The sequence below is a fragment of the Anser cygnoides genome, chromosome 1 (assembly GCF_040182565.1).
Source record: "Anser cygnoides isolate HZ-2024a breed goose chromosome 1, Taihu_goose_T2T_genome, whole genome shotgun sequence".
NCBI classification, from domain to species: domain Eukaryota; kingdom Metazoa; phylum Chordata; class Aves; order Anseriformes; family Anatidae; genus Anser; species Anser cygnoides.
The window spans coordinates 132,574,587-132,592,915 of NC_089873.1; positions in this window are offsets into that span (position 1 = coordinate 132,574,587).

Sequence of the window (18,329 nt, forward strand, 5' to 3'; positions counted from 1 at the left end):
CATTTCTGTAGTTTTCTTTAAGGCTAGTCAAGTTTTTTTTAATGATTTAAAATCTTAAAAAGATACTTAAAAGTGATGTATTTCATATTCAATATGTATTTTAATTCATCAAGTTGCAATGATTTTTTTACTTCCTGAGATAACAGCTGAAGGTTCTGTGATTTTTCTGCAGTGCCTGATGATATTACTCATATCTAAACGGCATAAATGTTTAGAGGAGTGTGGTAATAAAATCCATTAAGTAATGGAGTGTTAATACATAGCTGATGATCTGAAGCTTTGAAGAAAGATATCATTTTAGCATTGTAGACTGGTGCTTATTGAATGCTATTTGAAGTATTTGAAGAGTTATCTGTTTATGACTATGTCATGTTCTGTCCTGTAGTACTTTGGGCTACTTGTATTTTAAACCATTACATTCCTTTTCCAGCCCCAAAGTTTCAAAACATGCCCCCTTTTTTTTTTTTTTTCTGAATCCATTTCTTTATGCTGGTGATTACTGTATGTATACAAGTCTCTATAAAAGTATCATAACGGTTACAAATTTTCTCCATCCCCATTTATGTGTTATCAAGAAATCCCTCTGCTCATCTATACACCCAGCTCTTACACATCATTTCTGGCACCTTTATTGAATAGAGTTTTATCAGGCATATTTTTTTTATTGACCCATGCCGACTGTTAAGCACTAAATGTTTTCACCATTGCTACATAGTTTACTGAGGTAGACATGACATGTCACATACAAATGCAAAATTAAATCATAGATGGTTGAAATTTTAAATAAAATCAGATAAGATTTTCTTGCTTGACAGTTAAGAAATGAATCTATCCAAAAGACTAAAGGGTATTATATTGCATGGAACAAAATAAGCACAGATTTTAGAACTAATGCAACAATTCGGCTGAGGCCAGGCATGCATAGTCAAACATATGCAAGTGGGTTTGTTAAAAAGACAGTTAAAAACTACTGGTTGCTATTATGAAAAGAGAAGTCTTAACAGCATATCGAACCTGATATTAAGTTGTTTTTAGATGTTGCCATACACAAACGAGATTAAGATAAGGGATGGGACCTTAGGCAACATAATGATAGTAATGTTTCCTGCTTTAATGAAGAGGAAGACAATACCAATGCATTAGTTCTTTTAAAATAAGCTGGTCTTCATTTAAAAAAAAATAAATTCAAAAATCATTTTTCTATAATGGATATGTATGAAATATTCAAAGCAGAATATGGAAAGAACAGAGTCATCTACAGTGGTTCTTTCACTGACAAAATGCCCAATTCAGGAACATCTTTAACTCATGCATATAAATCAGCCCTATTCATGGCATCACTTAGTCTAACATATAACTTGAAACAACTGCCAAGTTAACTGTGTGTTTAAGTGTTGTTTGAATAAATATGATTTCACAAATCATATGAAAATATATGAAAATGAATCAGAAAAAAAGAAATGTGAAATGCAAATGTGCAAGTGAGTATGCTTGAAGAGTATTTACAATAAAGGGAAATTGAGGGAAATGTAAAATCCACCCTGTCTCAAGGCAAATCTGAAATCTGCCAACAGTGTTTTTCATACTTCAACCAAAATAGTGTACGGACTGAAAATTGTGGCAACTTTAGGGAAAATGATAGAAGTTGGCATTTTAAAATCGTTAAAATATAAAAGTCAGGACTATCAGTGAAGTGTTCCTTGCATTATCTCTTATGTTATTCAGTTGTGACAAAAATGGTCAAATATATGCTGAGTTTAAAAAATCAGAGGGATTTTCTGGTTTGTGTTTCATCATTAAAACAAACGAAGGACAAGACAAGACAACTACATTAAAAATGGGGGAGGGGAAGCATTTATTTTTGTTTGCAGTCTGAAGCTTAAAATCGTCAGAATTTTTTTTTAATGATTATTTTTTCACAGGACCATAATATGATTTCAGTTATGGCCTATAAATTTGCCAGCTTGTCAGTCTGTGACCACAAAATGTTTGGTTGTTTTCCCTGCCAGAATAGGACATTTGCATGAATCTCAAGAAATATTGCAAACTTTTGTTGTGTGTGGGTTTCCCTGGGAAATATCTGCAACCATCTGAGTTGAAGGGGGAAAAAGCAATTTCATAGGAGCAAAATAATTTACACTCAGAGAAGAAGGGAAAAAAAAGATTTTTCACAATGAATAGAAACTTCACATACGCAGTGTTTGTGTCTGGGTGCCAAAGCCTAGTTTTCTCAATCCATATTTAGGCACTTGCAGATAGGTGGCCTACTTGTCAGTAATACTAACATTCACAAATGAAAAAGAAATTGCCAGTTACTTCTAAAAACCAAGCAGCTTTTACAGAATTGCCTGGATACCTAAAGGGCCAAACTTCAGCACAGACTTTTGAAATATTCAGCCTATATTTTTAAAGATCTTGCACACCATATTGTAGCCACTAGAATGTTTCCTTTTGATCTTAATTGCAGGATTAATAAATCTCGACCCCTTATATGCAAGGTCCCAGGCAGTAGATAATTATTCTTAGCTGAGGGGAGTTACTGTGCACTGCAGGTGCTATCCCTGACCATAGCAGGAACAGAAAAGGCTGTGGATCAGCGTTTGGTTTCAGTGTAGCAGCGTGTATACAAGGTGTGTACAGTCAAGCATATTATGTGGCTTGCATTAAGAATGCTGTTTCTTCTGGGTAGGAGAAAAGACTGTGAACCTGTCTGCAGAATAAAATACAGCAAGGTAGTCACTTGTTCAGCATACTGAGTAACACGATAAGGAGTCTTCTGTGCTTGAGGCATGTCTGATTATTCAAGTGACCACTGGAAAGAATCATTGAGGATTTTCATTTTGTTCAGGCTATGCAGTGCTTCTAGAACAGAAACTAAGTGCCCTTATGTGGCTTAGCTATGAATACTGGAGAAGATTTATCACAGGAATGGGATATATGGGAAGACCAGTGGGAGCTTCAAAGCTGAAAAGGACGATAACACGCTCTAAAGCTCACAGATGTTTCTTAGGAAAGTGTGCGCAATTCTGAGAAATGCACTGCAGCCAATGAGAAGTATTTTGTAAATACAATGCAATTAGGAAAATATTTGCTGCATTATACAAGCTTAATGCTTTTGGTTAGGAGGCATTAGAAAATGAGCATTCTAATACCCGTCGGCAAGCGTGGGTGACATGTGACACGGCTGAGTAATCTGCAGGTGAAGGCACTTACGTCATTTTTTCTGCTAACCAAAATCTGTTTGCCCAGATCATTAAGAAGAAGATTGACAAGAGTGTTTCACACCTGCATTCCCTTCTTTCTCTACCAGTTCCAGCCTGGGTGAAATTTAAGGACCTGCACTGTCTCCACGCATATTATCTCAGACCTGCCTTACCCTTACCCCTTTGCAGCACGCCCGGTCTCAAAGCTGGAAGCAGGAGGGTCAGCTGCAGAGCATTCCCCTGGGAAGGCCATTCACACGATAAGCCCCAACTGTAACCACTTCAGCCTGGGTCACCCTCATCAATCACAGGAGTGGTCATACGCACCTGGTGTCAAATGAGAGTCAAAGAGCCAATGCACAGCAGAAGAATCATCAGTCTGTGCCGATCAGCTTACAGGGTAGAGACATTTTAGAGCACAATGCAAGATCACTTTCTTTGTGCTCCCTAGTAGAAACAGTCTTTAGAATTCACTGACATTTAATCATCTGCCTCGTATCACTCCTTTTCAGAGTAGCTATTTTGGTGCTATGTGGGGGTTGTCACAGAAATGGTTGCCTAATTCTGATCTAAGTTTTGTGATGTGCACCCAGATCTTGTGCTGATAAGTGTTTTACATCCAAATGTAATAGCAAAGCAAATTAAAAGTGATTCTGTTTCATGAAAGAGCAGTGACATACTTACCAGATATCCCTAGCTCTTTCAATAAAAAAAAAAAAAAAAACTAGCACAATTTCCACAAAGCTGGTGGAAAAATGTTCGTACATCAACGCACAAGTTCCCACTGCCTGCCCTATCTCTTTAGTCTCAGTAGTTACAGGTGAATGGATTTTCAGTAGGGTCCAATAAATCAGGACTTGTTCCATGTAAACGACAGGCACTGGTATTTTCAAATCACTGCCGGCCTTATAAAATGGCTGAGGTTCAGTGCTATTTTGAAGCTTAGCAGCCAGAAAAATACCAGTGCAACTGCCAAGAAGCTTGCTGCTTCATGCAGCAAGGAACACAGACCTAAATGAGATTTTTCCTTTTTTTTTCTTGTAGGGAGGCTGCAAGGAAGCAGGGGATGGGGAAAGGAGCTGCTCACTTGATTTTCCCTGAAATACACTGTGGCTGTAGATTTGAATCAATCCAATGAGTGCTTTACAAGTGGTTTTAAGAAGACATAAATGTTATCCAATTAATGGCTTCTTGTTTTCCTCTGTTGAGATTAGTACATCTATATGTTTACAATATGCCAAAAGCATTTTTTTTCCAGGACAATTCCCTCAAAGTTCTGTTTGTGCAAGTCTGCATTTTGTTACTTATGTGAGTAAACGCTTAAATTTTACAGGTCCATGAGATATTTGCCCACAGGATTAAAAGAGAAAATCCTAAAAAAAAAAATTTAAAAAAATTAAGATTCCTTTTAAAAAGCTAAAAACCACTTTTGCTTCAGAATTTAACTGGTAATCTATCTGATAGGCCCAGCCCCATGTTTCTCAAAATTGGATAATGTATCCTACTAGGGCTATGTTTGCTTCTTGTGACAGAGCATAGCAAAGCAAATTATGACCATAGCTGTAAAAGTTTGATCTTAGTGTGTAGTATTTGATATCTTTATGACACAGCAGAGTAACCTGCGTTTTTTAGGGATCATCCAGTTCAAACTTTTTGAATTCTCAACCTCATTTTGCTTATCCAGTTTTATGTAATGTTCAAAGATCTAGTAGGTAAGGTAGGTAAATTTTGCAGATCTAATATTGTGCAATTTCACTATGGACTTCTAATAATTACCGTACTACTTTATATTTTAAAGTGCTATCTTTTTATTGTATCTTTTTTCTCATACTCACAACCATCCTCAAATCCTTTTACAACCTACAGAGTGATTGATACTAACTCAGAGTTTACGTAATGAGTCAGTTCCCAACACTGAATGAAAATAATTTGCTGCTGTGACAATGAATTAAAAACATTAATCAGGGAGTATAGACAACAAGCATGCAAGAGAAAGCAGATTTCAAAAAGATTTTTAACATTCAACAACAACTTTTTGCATATGTAATGTGCTGTGCATCATTCTATGAAAAGTACTTTTGATGATTTAGTCAACCTATTTGTGTTTTTCTGGAAAATCTTTCTTTTAAACATGGGCCAAAACTACTAACTCTGAGTCAGGAATCAGCCATGTATTTGTGATGGGATCCTCATTTGGTTGTAAATGAGGTAGAAGTACTGAGGCCTGCTAAGATGAGTGTAACACCAACACCTTTACGGGGGGGGGGGGGGGGGGGGGGGGGGGGGGGGAGGAAAATGATTAAAAACTAAAATCTAAACACCTAGCTTTTAAAAAGGAAGACAAAAACAAAAAATACATTTTCTACAGAGGGAGATGAACACCCTTTTCAAGTCAAGGGTGTTTTGCAGCTAAGCATAGCTAGCTGAATGACAGCAAATTCTGCTTTTTCTGTTCTAGTCCTCAAGAAATTCTTCCCTTCACCTCCGAAAGCTGCTGGACTGCTGTGTTGTCTCCACTGCGGTCCTTCAATCCATGCATGAGCTGCAGGCCTCCCCTGCTCACTTGCTTGCTCACTCCATCCTGCAGCCGTCTTTTTTTGAGAACTCTCAGTAGCCCTAAGGGAAGGAGAAATCTTCCCTTCCTCCAAGAGGTCCGTCTTCATAAAAAGAACACAATGCATGCTTGGAAAAAATAAATCAGATGCCCAGCACAGCCTGTCCTGAAGTTCTGAGCTAGGTCGGCCTCAGACTTTGCGTACCAAATGCCACAGTTTAAGACTTCCTGAAGACATACGTCTTTGAGAGTGATTGTGACATCTGGTTTAACGCTGCCTGAGAATGAAATTGGTTTAGCATAGTTTGAAAACATGTCAAAAGATTGTGGTTTTTTTAAACACACACTATCCATTTGAAGCATTATTCTTGTTATCCATCAGGTGAACTCGGTAACGCTGGATATTCTCCAGAGCCCATTTCTCTTATGTTCCTGCCAGATGAATGGCTGAATTGTCAAAAAGCCATTGCAGTATGAAGATGAATTAGAATCACACAGTAGGGGTCACGACTACCCACATCAACTTCCTGCTTAAAACGTTTGCCACCTATTTGTGAATAATGAACTCCACTTACCTGAAAGTCACCTTACTACTGTAGTTCCTTCCAGGTCCCTATGCAGTCTGTGGAGACTGACTGCAGGCTTTTCCTTAGCGAAAGTCTGCCCACCTGTGGTTTGGTATTTGGGGAGCTGGGAGCAAGAGATGGGTCTCCATCTCTCCAACACTGTGCTCCTAAGTTCCTCAGGCAGTGTCTATGCTGAGGTAAGGCCATTTGGCAATTTGGCAGTCAGGCAGCTGAAGAGTAAAGGAGAAGAGACGACCATGATCTTGTAAGCTGTGTTAAGAGAAGTGCCCATTATACCAAATACAGGACCTCCCATGGTTGAATCATCACTCTGTTGTTGCACACTCTCACGAGCAAATTTACTTTTGTTCCTCAGTACAGTTTGAGATAGCTTATCCTACAAAAAGAGATCCTGAATCTCCTGGCACTTGTTCAATATTACACTCTTATCTAGCTTCCAGCTCGCTGTTACACCTTTGTAGCATTTTCTCCATTTGGGTCCAGTTCTGTATGACTCAATGTATTTTTCTTCACATTTTCATTCTTTCTTTTTAGCATTAAAGTAATTGTGGCCCTGTTTGCAAAGGAGTTAAAGTGTACAGTATTAGTAAGACTGCAGTCATTTGAAGTCTTGACATATCTGGGCAAACTGGAATGATTTGGCACCGAATTCAAATCAAAGCATCTTGCCGTACGTAAATAGAAGTGCAGTTTTAAATGGAAAGCTAAATACGGATGAAAGATGAAAGAGGTCCTAAAGAGCTCTGGCAAGTTTGTTAAGGTTATTACTTACGTTGTAACTTATGTGACATGGAAAAAGTATGTGGTCAAAAGACTACAGAAACTGCTAGATTTCTAGCCTGAAGAGTTTATGATCTAATGGTCTGATTCAGGCAAAATAGCCAATGAAGTCAAATAGGAAATGCACATGAATAAAAACTCATAATAAAGGAAACCTAGGCACAAACTATTAACTCAGATTATTTGTGTGTATACACTGCAACACGCAGATCATGGATCAAAGCCTGAAACATTGTGAGACTGACTTTAAACAAAAATATTTTTTAAAGTTCTGCATTCTAATTTGTTTCCCTTCTGGTCTCTATGCTTTTAGAAAGCCCCCAGTTAATGCTTTCAAGCTTTCATCTGCAAACCTGAGGGCTAGAGACTTACATTTAGTGGTATCAGAGCTTTCAAGCAATCCCATTTATCAAAAAATTAAGTTTGCAAGGAAAAAAACACAAGACATTGCAAGAGTAAAAATGTAAACAAGTAAATTGGCAGCCTTAGATACACTAATATGGAGAACTTTATATTTTAACCAGCTTTACATATATAGAATAATTCTCAAAATACTTTCAAGATAGGGAAGCATTTCCCTTATTCCCTTTAAGTACATAGGAATTAAAGTGGGTTAGCTTTCTCATATCTACCAGCCAAACTTATAAATGAATACATGCAAAACGTAAAGAAGTAAATAACATATCATCTAAATATCTACTATGAACTGACCTAAATCCACCTTATGCATCTAGGACAAGTTTCCATGTGCTCATCTATCTCTTCCCAGGCACGACTTATTGAAAATTACCAAAAAATCTAAATCTCTTTTGTCTGTAATTGTACCTTCATGGATCAGACACAATAAAGGGTCTTTACTTTGAAAATTGATGAATATGTCATTGTGAATGTTGCTCCTATTTTTTGCCCCTTTTACATTTTCAGAAGAAGGTATGGAGACTTTTTCACATCTGATGATCAGACTTGCAGTTTCAGTCTGTACTAGGAAGTACAGCCTTAGAGTTATCAATTTTTGCTGTTCCTTGGCATTTAAATGTAGGGTCTAACAGCTTTCCAGATAAAGCATGAGAAGAGTGGATGCTGCAGTTGGCAGAACTGATTATGATTCTTTAAAAAAAATCACTTTGCTAAGCTTATACTACTGCCACTGTGTCCTAAGCTTTAAAAAAAAAAAAAAAAAAACAGTCATTGATCAGCCTATGTTGTATATACTACAGTAAAGAGGCTTCTCATGCAACTGTCCTTTCCTTATTTAACAATGTTATTACTGTGTGTTGGTTAAAGCACTGTCTATTCAATACTTCTATGGAAACTAGTATTTTGCCAGCAGTATGAGACAGTTCCTCTATAGAAGCAGTGGTAGATTTTTAACAGAGTCTAATCTCAAGCAGCTGCTAGAAATTTCATAACCATGTTACCTTGAACTTATCAGGAAAAAAAGAAAGTGAAGAGTCTAGTAATAGCACTGCTAATACCTCTGCTTTAAAACCAAAGGAATTGGGGGAGCCTGGGCCATCAGCAATTGATGTGCTGGATTAGACTCCAGATGCAGTATCCTCTCTGGCAGTGCCAATGCTACACTTCAAAGGAGCTCCATAAGAGCAAATGGGACAAACACAGGAACACACACACCGGTCACATCCCTGTTTCTGAGCAAGGATGAACTTAAATACCAAGGCACAAGGCTTAATATCCACTGTGAATTGTGTATAGCAATTAATTTTAGTTCTGTATAATCTTGATTTTCATGTAATTTAAAAAGTCATGTCACCTGCATTCATTCCTTAGATGAATTTTTATGTCAAAAAATAATGCTTTGAATTTAATTAGAACAGACGTTTTACATAAGAATGCACAGAGTGAAAAGTTAAAGTCACACTCTTCTCAAGTCCATCTGCAGAAATAAGTGGGCACCATACTCTTCTCCAGCAGAGGTTTCTGAGCAGTAAACCAGAGTATTAGCTTCAAGAGATTTGCATTAGTCTAGTCCAAAGCAAAGGTAACAAAGCTATGGGTAATGTTGATGATGCATTCATACCATATTCATTCTATATATTTAGGTTCACCCCACTCTGCACTTTCCTCATCAGATATCAGCTGCAAACCTCTGCTGTCCAGAGCTACTGACTGATCTTAGGCAATATTTGTTTGCTTGGTAATGAAATTCATAGGGTAGAGGAACAGGTACAAATTCTATTATCAGCAGCCTGCCAGTATCACTTCTCTATCTTTTGCAATAAATATGCTACGGAAATGCTCACTGAAATCCCAATTTTGGCCAGTGGGAAAAATCAGTGGGAAAACTGAAAGACCTTAATACTATTTCAATGAGAAATCACTGATTTAAGAGTCATTAGCCCAGTGGTGCCAATACAACTCATGACCTCTTTGATGAAAAGGAGTAATGATCAAGCTGAGCTTCACAGCATCCAATACAAAAGAATCACTGGGGCAGAAGAACAAGTGATCATATTTTTGGTTTAGATCTACACCCACGAAGTGCAGAATGGAAGACTAGTAATTGCTAACAGGCATTGAAGGCAGAAGTAAGCTATGAATATCTGTCACAACAGAAGAAAAAATAGTCAATATAGGCAATACAGTTCAAAGACACAGACCAGTCACTGGTTTGCTTATGCAGCATTTTAGAGAAATTCTAAAACAATGTAGAGACATAGCTATAACATTTTTAGGGAATTTAAATAATTACACTTTTGTACTACTCTCTATAGCATGGTTGCCTAGTTACGAAGCAGAGTCCTTGGAAAGACAAAGAAAGTAGTAGTCATACATGTTTAAATCCCCCAAAATATCAGCAATGGCTTGCCTATAAGTAAGGGTAATGCGAGCTTATAGTTTGGTATCTCACAATTTGCCAGAACTAGACACAAGCGTCGTACACAATTTTATGCCATATTTGAGATACATCTGTTTCTAGTTCTAAGTTATTCATATCAGATCATAAGCAATCACTGTACAAAGTTTGGAATCTGTCATTCACAGATTTTAGGTCACTGAGATGTCCATGAATTCAACAATTCAGGGAAGCAATAAGAAAAAAAAAAAAGCCTACTTGTTTTATTAACTATCACAGATGTCTCTGCGAGATGTCACTCTGAGGTGCTGAGAATGCTGTAGCACCAGAATTATCTCAGCACAGCGGGAAGGGCAAAGGTAAAGTCAGAAGATTTTTTATTATTATTTTTTTTTAAGATATGCTATTATTCTGTAATTGATTTTGGGACTCCAGTAATTTTTTCTGTAGGTTTTTTGAGTCTGTACGCTGTCTGAATTAATTGCATGTCTGATGTATACAAGGTGCACCAATAGTAACATGATGCCATGCTTGGTTCTATACAGATATCTTTGGCATCTATGTGTAAACCTTCCAATTCACATTTTACTTTAAACACACACCTTCTTTACACAATAAGAACAGTAAAAGCATTCAGGAATACAAGGTTTCACTCCTTTTATCACCCTGACTACTGAATTGTGCTGCAACTTGTAAGAATAAAATAAGACTTAAGAGCTGAAGGATCCAAGTCTGCCTCCTAAAGTACCCAGCCTGGATTTCAAACATCACAGGTAATTTTCTGGAGATTATTTGTCCCAGAAGCAGTGAACTAGTAATTGCATGCCAGTTTAAGGATAGACGTAGCAATTATTAAAGCTAAACGCTGGCACAACAGAAACAAAGAAAGCCAGATTTCTATGTTAGTTATTAAGAGTTTCTCCATTCACATTAAGGTCATAATTTATATTGTGATGCTAGTATAATTTACATGAAAGATGTTTTGCTTTGACATTGTAATAAGATCTCTGTAGACTCTGACTGTTCTTTTCCATGGTTGGTATTTTTCACACCATCCTATTGTAAATACAATACACATTTATTGAGCAATTCAGTTTCAGTAACTGGCTCTGATAGTCTTAGTAAAAACACCAAAATTTCCAAAATCCCATTAAAACGAGCTTTCTCTACTGTTTAATTATTTTTATAAGAATGGGATAGTTGGCTAGAAAAGCATTGGAACCATGGGGATTATTTTTGTTTTTCTCTCTGTAACTATAAGGACATGATTAGACAGATGTTTCATTGCAGATTTGTTTTAGACCAGTGTGATTTAAAAACACTGAAAATATAATACCCTTTAGAATGAAGTTCACTATTATAACTTTGAGGGAATTTTAGCTATATTATAGTAGAACAAAGAGCTTTCCATCAGTTAATTAAACTAATATTAAAAATGAAATTCTAAATTCTCCAGATAAAGGCAGACATCAAAGGAGAGTAATATTGTAATAAAATACTTTGCAAATACTTTCTGTCTATTATCCCTCTTCATATTGACTGTCAAATAATTTAAATAAATGCCATTTCAAGAAACACTGTAATCAGAATGCTGTGAGAGGGAGTATACTCTCTACACAATATTTTATTCTAAGGTCATGGTTTTGAGATAGGGTTTGGATTAATTTTAGTGTGGAGACATGTTAATCTGTATAGACTTGATAATCTAAAAGTAATGTGATATAAATCCCAGTGGTGTAATTGTTTATGTGAACTTGCTGCTGAAAAATCTGATGAGATTATTCAGTGTATTAGGTGTATACTACGTAGATCAGTTTATTACTTTCAGAAACTCAGGAATAGGCTAAGAGATTAAATTACTGTGGTGGTTTTACCTTGCTAGGCAGCTGAACTCCACCACAACCACCTTCTCACTCCCCCTCCTCAGAAGAGCAGGGGAAGAAGAAAAGGAAGGAAACACCTCACGGGTTGAGATAAGGACAATTTAATTAAAGGAAAACATAATTATTAAGGAGAAAATATTATTAATTAAATAATTTAGCTAGAGGGAAAAAAGGGAAGGGAGAAAAGGGAAAAAACAAACAAACAAAAAAAACCCAAAGGCTGTGCGGAAGTGCAGAGGAAAGAAATTACTCTCTACTTCCCACCAACAAGCGATGCTTCACCACGTCCTTGAAGCAGGGCCTCAACACATGTAGCCGTTGTTCAGGAGGACAGACGTTTTCACAATGAGAGCCCACCCCGCCCCTCTTCTTCCTTTTTTGACCTTTTATTGCTGAGTGTGACACCACATGGTATGTGGTGTCACACCAATACCCCTTTGGTTGGGTTAGGTCAGCTGCCCTGGTGATGTTCCTTCCCCACCTCTTGACCACCTCCAGCCTGCTGGCTCTGGGGGGGTTGAAGGGAGTCCAGATGCAATGCCAGCACTGCTCAGCAGCAGGCAAAACACTGGTGTGATACCAGTGCTGCTCTAGCTCCAAGTGCAGAGCCCAGCACTGTATGGGCTGCTGCAGGGACAGGTAACATCCCAGCCAGAGCCAGTACAATTACCTACTAGTTCTGGCCACAGTAGCTCAGAAGGTAAGGAATACAGCAGTTGTAATTGTGATTTTTAGTATGGTGAATAACAATTTTGAAATCTGGAAATTCTTAAATCTCTTTCGGAGGATACGTTTCCATGGTCTCCTAAATTTTTCGGATTCTACATAGCTTTAAAAAATATACTGTGAATGTAGAAACCAGAGCTAGCTGATTCATTTGGCCTACTTAAATATGTGAGACTTTGTGATTATCCAGGTTCTTCCTGATTATCTCCCAACAGTGGAGACCTTCACAGTTCCTGAGCTCCTTCTAAGAACTTTGTAGTATTCTTTCTGCAAAATTTTGACCTTTCACTAGTGTTATTTTTATGATACATTTTCAATTATCTGCCCAATTTAATATTATTTCTCTTTCTTTTCCATTAACTTAAAAAAAAGAAATAAAAAAAAAATAGCAGTATACTTATATGTCTTTGTGGTGCATTGATCACTGTTCCTTACTGTTATACTGCCTAACTATAAAAACACTTTCATGCATCATTGTGTGTATATACAGGTATATGTATGTATATATGAAGCAGAAGTGGTTATCCCTCCACCAAATATATAAAATCCTCCTTTTTGAGTTTTATAGTTCAAGACAGTTTTCTATACTATTTTTTCATACTGAAGTCTATAAATTCTTTCAAGTCAAGGAAGTGCTGAAATATATGCATTTTATATTGAATATATATGATTTCTCCAGTGTGTTTAATCAGAAACTTTGCAACATTGAGATAAGCTTTTTGTATTTTGAATGTCAGATTCTTTCCACAGTTATGTGACCCCAGGCATTAGTTCAGTAGAAGATAGTGAGTTCTGTATTCAAAAAAAAAAAAAAAAAGAAAAAAAAAAGAAAAAACTGAACAGCTTGAAAATGCAGACTCATTAACGTAAATTTAGAAGACTTTTTTAGATGCAATGTGCCATTTTTCTATCATCTCTGCACTCCCACCAGTTTTGATTTGTGTCTGCACACAATCAACTTATTCATTACCTGCCTTATACACTTTTTCCCACTCCAGGATTTGGAACAGACACACCATAGGCTGCAGTGATGGATGACCTACTCTTGCCCAGCTAAAGATTTCTCTGTCTTTCTACAACATTCAACGTATTCACTGCAGTAAGTAGTTATTTTACCTTGAGGAAGTTAATGGTTAAGCACTGAGCTGGAAAACATGCTTTGTACAGAATGCAATCAGAGTACTGATGGCCTGCTTTGTCTCACTCACCACAGATATGAAGACCCTCCAGGTTCTACATCAATCACTCTTTCTTCTCAATATCTATACAAAGGCACTGGGGAAAATTATGAGACATCATTTAAAGTACCAACAACATGGATCACTTTCTGTCCCAATGGATGGTAAGTCTCTTACTCTGTAAAAGTTATCTGCTGTCAGCTATGTCCAAAGTCAGAGTGAATCCTGCTCAGATCCATGGATAATGCCACATGAAGTGTATAGACTGCACTGTTTGTTCTCTTTAGGTAAAATTCTTTCTGCTGTTCTCTTCTAGGCTTCCCATAGGAAACTGTGAAACTGTTCACACTTGACTAGTTTTATTTTAATTATCATTGAATCATAGAATGGCTCGGGTTGGAAGGGACCTTACAGATCATCTAATTACAACCCCCCTGCCATAGGCAGGGATGCCACCCACTAGATCAGGTTGGCCAAGGCCCCATCCAGCCTGGCCTTGAACACCTTTAGGGATGGGGCATCCACAGCTTCCCTGGGCAGCCTGTGCCAGTGCCTCACCACCCTCTGAGTAAAGAATTTATTCCTTATATCTAATCTAAACCTACCCTCTTTTAGTTTAAGACTATTCCCCCTCATCCTGTCAATATCTACCCACGTAAAGAGTCCTTCTCCATTCTTTTTATAAGACCCCTTTAAGTATTGAAAGGTTACCATGAATTCTCCCCAGAGCCTTTTCTTCTCCAGGCTGAACACTCCCAGCTGTCTCAGCCTTTCTTCACAGGAGAGGTGCTCCAGCCCTCTGATATCTTTGTGGCCCTCCTCTGGACTCAAGCTAACAGCCCCATATCTCTCTTGTGCTGGGGGCCCCAGACCTGGGCACAGCACTCCAGGTGGGGTCTCACGAGGGCAGAGCAGAGGGGGACAATCACCTCCCTCGCCCTGTTGGCCACTCCCCTGGTGATGCAGCCCAGGTTGCAGTTGGCCTTATGGGCTGCAAGCACTCACTGCTGGCTCATGTCAAACCTTTCATCCAACAGAACCCCTAAGTCCTTCTCCACAGGGCTGCTCTCAAGGAGTTCTTCTCCCAGTCTGTACTCAAGCCTGGGATTGCAGTCTGTAGCAGATACCCACAATGACACCCACATTGCTCTGCCCACTAATCCTGACCCACAAGCTCTCAGCTTGCTCTTCACCATCCCGCAGCAGAGCTCTATGCATCTGCACTGCCCACTCGCATATAGGGAAATTCACTCTTCTCACCTTCCAGAGAGCCTGTATCTATCCATCACAACACTCCAGTTTTGTGAACAATCCCACCATGTCTCTGTACTCCAGATGAGATCCTACCCCTGCAATTGCATGCATACTTCTAATTCCTGCTGTTGGTTTCCCATGCTGCAGGCATTAGTGTACAGGCACTTTACAGAGGCATCCAGCCATGCTCATCCCCCAGAAAGGGTATGAGAACTTCCTCCATAATGCCACTGGGGACGTAACAATGATGGGAAGAGAGGAATATTAACATGAACATGCCATATCATGGCTCTTTTCACTGCCAAGGGACTTCATTTCCAACACTAAGTAAATAGTGTTTTGACCTGGGACTTTTTCAGTATGCTTCACAAATTCTGCACACAAGCTGATAAAAATACTCTTTTATCTTTGAGTAGCAGAAAGCCTAAATCCCTCCTCATGGATAACGAACATGGTTACAGTGGTCTGGGACTTCATGATCTTTAGGTGGGTTCATGATAACTCATGTTCCCAGGGGACAGAGCACTGACTTGAAAAATTGTTCACCACTAGTTAAAAATGCAGAAACAATATCTGGGGGGCCACTGCAGGCATTTGCTCTCTTTCTGACACCAGACTGATTCCTCTTATAATGCCAATTCATTTCAAAATCGTTTTCCTCATGTTTATACTATATATACAGATCACTGGCATGAGCTTATTTCATAGAAGAAGCAAGACTTCCCTGAGTATTTAAGTACTGTACTACTGTCCAATGCAGGAGTTAAAGTCATGAAAACTCTACAACCTAAAACTAGTGAATTCCTTTCCAAAGGGAGATGGGAAAAAAAAAGATTTAACTTCTTGCTGGTCTGAAAGTAGTAATTTCCCTTTAGTCAAACAAGCCATAAGTTACACCCACTACTATTACCTAGAAGAATTTTTCCTTCTCTTAGCCCTCTAATCTTGCATACATATGTCAAGAAGCAACAGAGATGGAGAAAAGGAAATTTTCCAACATTATCATAGGGATGTAGGTGAAGTATAGTGCATAAGTGGGATCCTGCTGTCAAAGTAATTCTATTTTGGGTGGCATGGAGGTTAATAGCATATGTCTAGGTCTAGAGTGAGAGGCAGAAGAAGGAAGACAAAGAAAACCCAATGCAGTAAATGCATATAGCAAATAAAAATCACTTCACTCACATCAAATGCTTACTCTCAACTATACAGGTTTATGTTATTCTACAAAAGTAGCAATAAGATTATGTTTAGAACAAGCTTATGAAATTCATTCAGAGTTGTAATTCCTGAATCTCATACTTCCATGTTCACCATAGCTGTATTAATGCTCCAGCAGGTTGCTACTCTTTTCAGCTGAATTGATGATTATTACTAATTTTGATGTTTCTGCATGTCATGTAAAACATTGCTTTTAAATGCTTGTTTTTCCAACCTCTGGGAGAGTTGATATTTTAAAATGTATTCTAGAAAGGATGAAGTTTTTATGTGGAAGTAGATATGAGTGAGATAAAACAACTCTTGTTTTTCTTCTTCTCTCCTTCCTCAAAGAGACATGAAGCTTGAGCAGTACTTATCAACACCATATCACCATAATAAGTATATGTATTTCTTATGTATATAAACAGGGTATTGCTGGGTGATGCACAATCAAAGCCACACTAAATCATTGTTCCAATGGCTGAGCAATTTTCTTTTCAAAAGGACACAGAAATGAAAACAAAATTCTGCAATCACTGGGAACTCATTCCTCAGTGATTACTTTCATTTTCATTTTAAAATGTGATAAAGGATCCTGCACGTCTCATTTCCCTTGAAGATGATTTCAGATGATCTGACAACAGCTGGGTTTTTAAGACTATGGTTTCTTAACCATATTCAGCCACACTGGGTAAATCTCATCTCATAGAACTTGAGCCTGCCAAATGTTACATGTCGAGTTTAAGCCACTTCATCAAAGTTCTGCATTTATTCAATGAATGAGGTAGGAGCAAGTATCCGCCAAAGTTGCCTGCCTTGAACACCCATTGCAACAGGGGATAAATTACCCTCTGGGCATTCCTGTCCCTATCGGCTACGGAGAATTTAAATGATTAGTTTACAGAGGTGTAGATTACTAGAGGCATAGGTTAGAGTAGTAATAAGCTAAGAGAGGTGAATTTGATCTGTAAATGACATCCACATTAGAATTTTATTCTATTTTAATGAGAAAACACTGCAGCATTTGTCCTGTTTTATTACAGAGTAGCTTGAAGGGAAGAAGTCAGAAATGTCAGGGACAGTGGAAATGCAAGTAAATCAATGTACTGTGCAGGGAGTAAAAATACAGGGAAGCGAGCATGGAGAAAAGCCTCATGATAGAAGGTGTCAATTAGCTTGTTAATCGGAAAGGGGAGGAGATGGAAAAACGTAATAATAACTGTTCCTCTAAAGAAGGTGAACCTACCTTTGAGTAATGGCTGTCTGGAGAGCCATCATGCAGAGTGAGAGAAAAATCTAAATATGCATGTTTTGATGAGGCTAGCAAATAGTCTTCTGATTTCTTTTTATTTTGAGGATATGCTTGTTCAAACAGGTGAAAACAAAACAAAACAAAGCAACTTAATAAACCCAGATGGGGACTGTTCCTTAAACCATAATCATATATAAACAATGACTAGCTATTTTAGCTTCCTTAAAAATAGTAAAACGTGGTAAAAAAAAAGGGGGGGGGTGGAATTATTATGCTGCCACTGCAGTAGGTTCAGGATTAGAGTAATCTGTTTTATTTCTGGAAACAACGTGGCCCCTCTTCTTATTGTGACCGTGTGAGAAAGAGAAGCAAAGTGTTATGCAAACAGGCTACGGGGAGTAGCTGCCGTCCTCAGGGGAGGCTTGGTGCATCCTGGTGTGGAGCTCGGCTGGGTATAGATAAAGAGAAGGCAGGCTTGAAAGGGGAGCATTAAGCAGTTAATCTCATGCTGGCTTTAAAACTAACATCTCTGACAGAAAGGGTCACAATAAAGGGGCGATACAGAGAACAGGGCGGGGAGCATGAAATGAATGAAGTGTAGCTGTTCGATGGGCAATTTCACCTGACACATGCAATTGTTTGGGGTGGACAGGATCTGTCCTTCTTTCTGTGGGCTGTGCAGTAGAGGTATCCTTGCAGCAAGGAGCAGAGTATAGCTCCTGGTATGAATAATGGGAAATGTCTCCCACTTTCTTTGCTCATCTCCCTGGTAGCTCATAGCTTTGCATCACTGCAAATTCTGTAAGTGCAGTTTTTACTACGGTTATTGTCAGTATTTCATCTCTAATGGGATAATCGGATATTTCTTCATGGCATCATTGTCATCAATGACGGATGAAT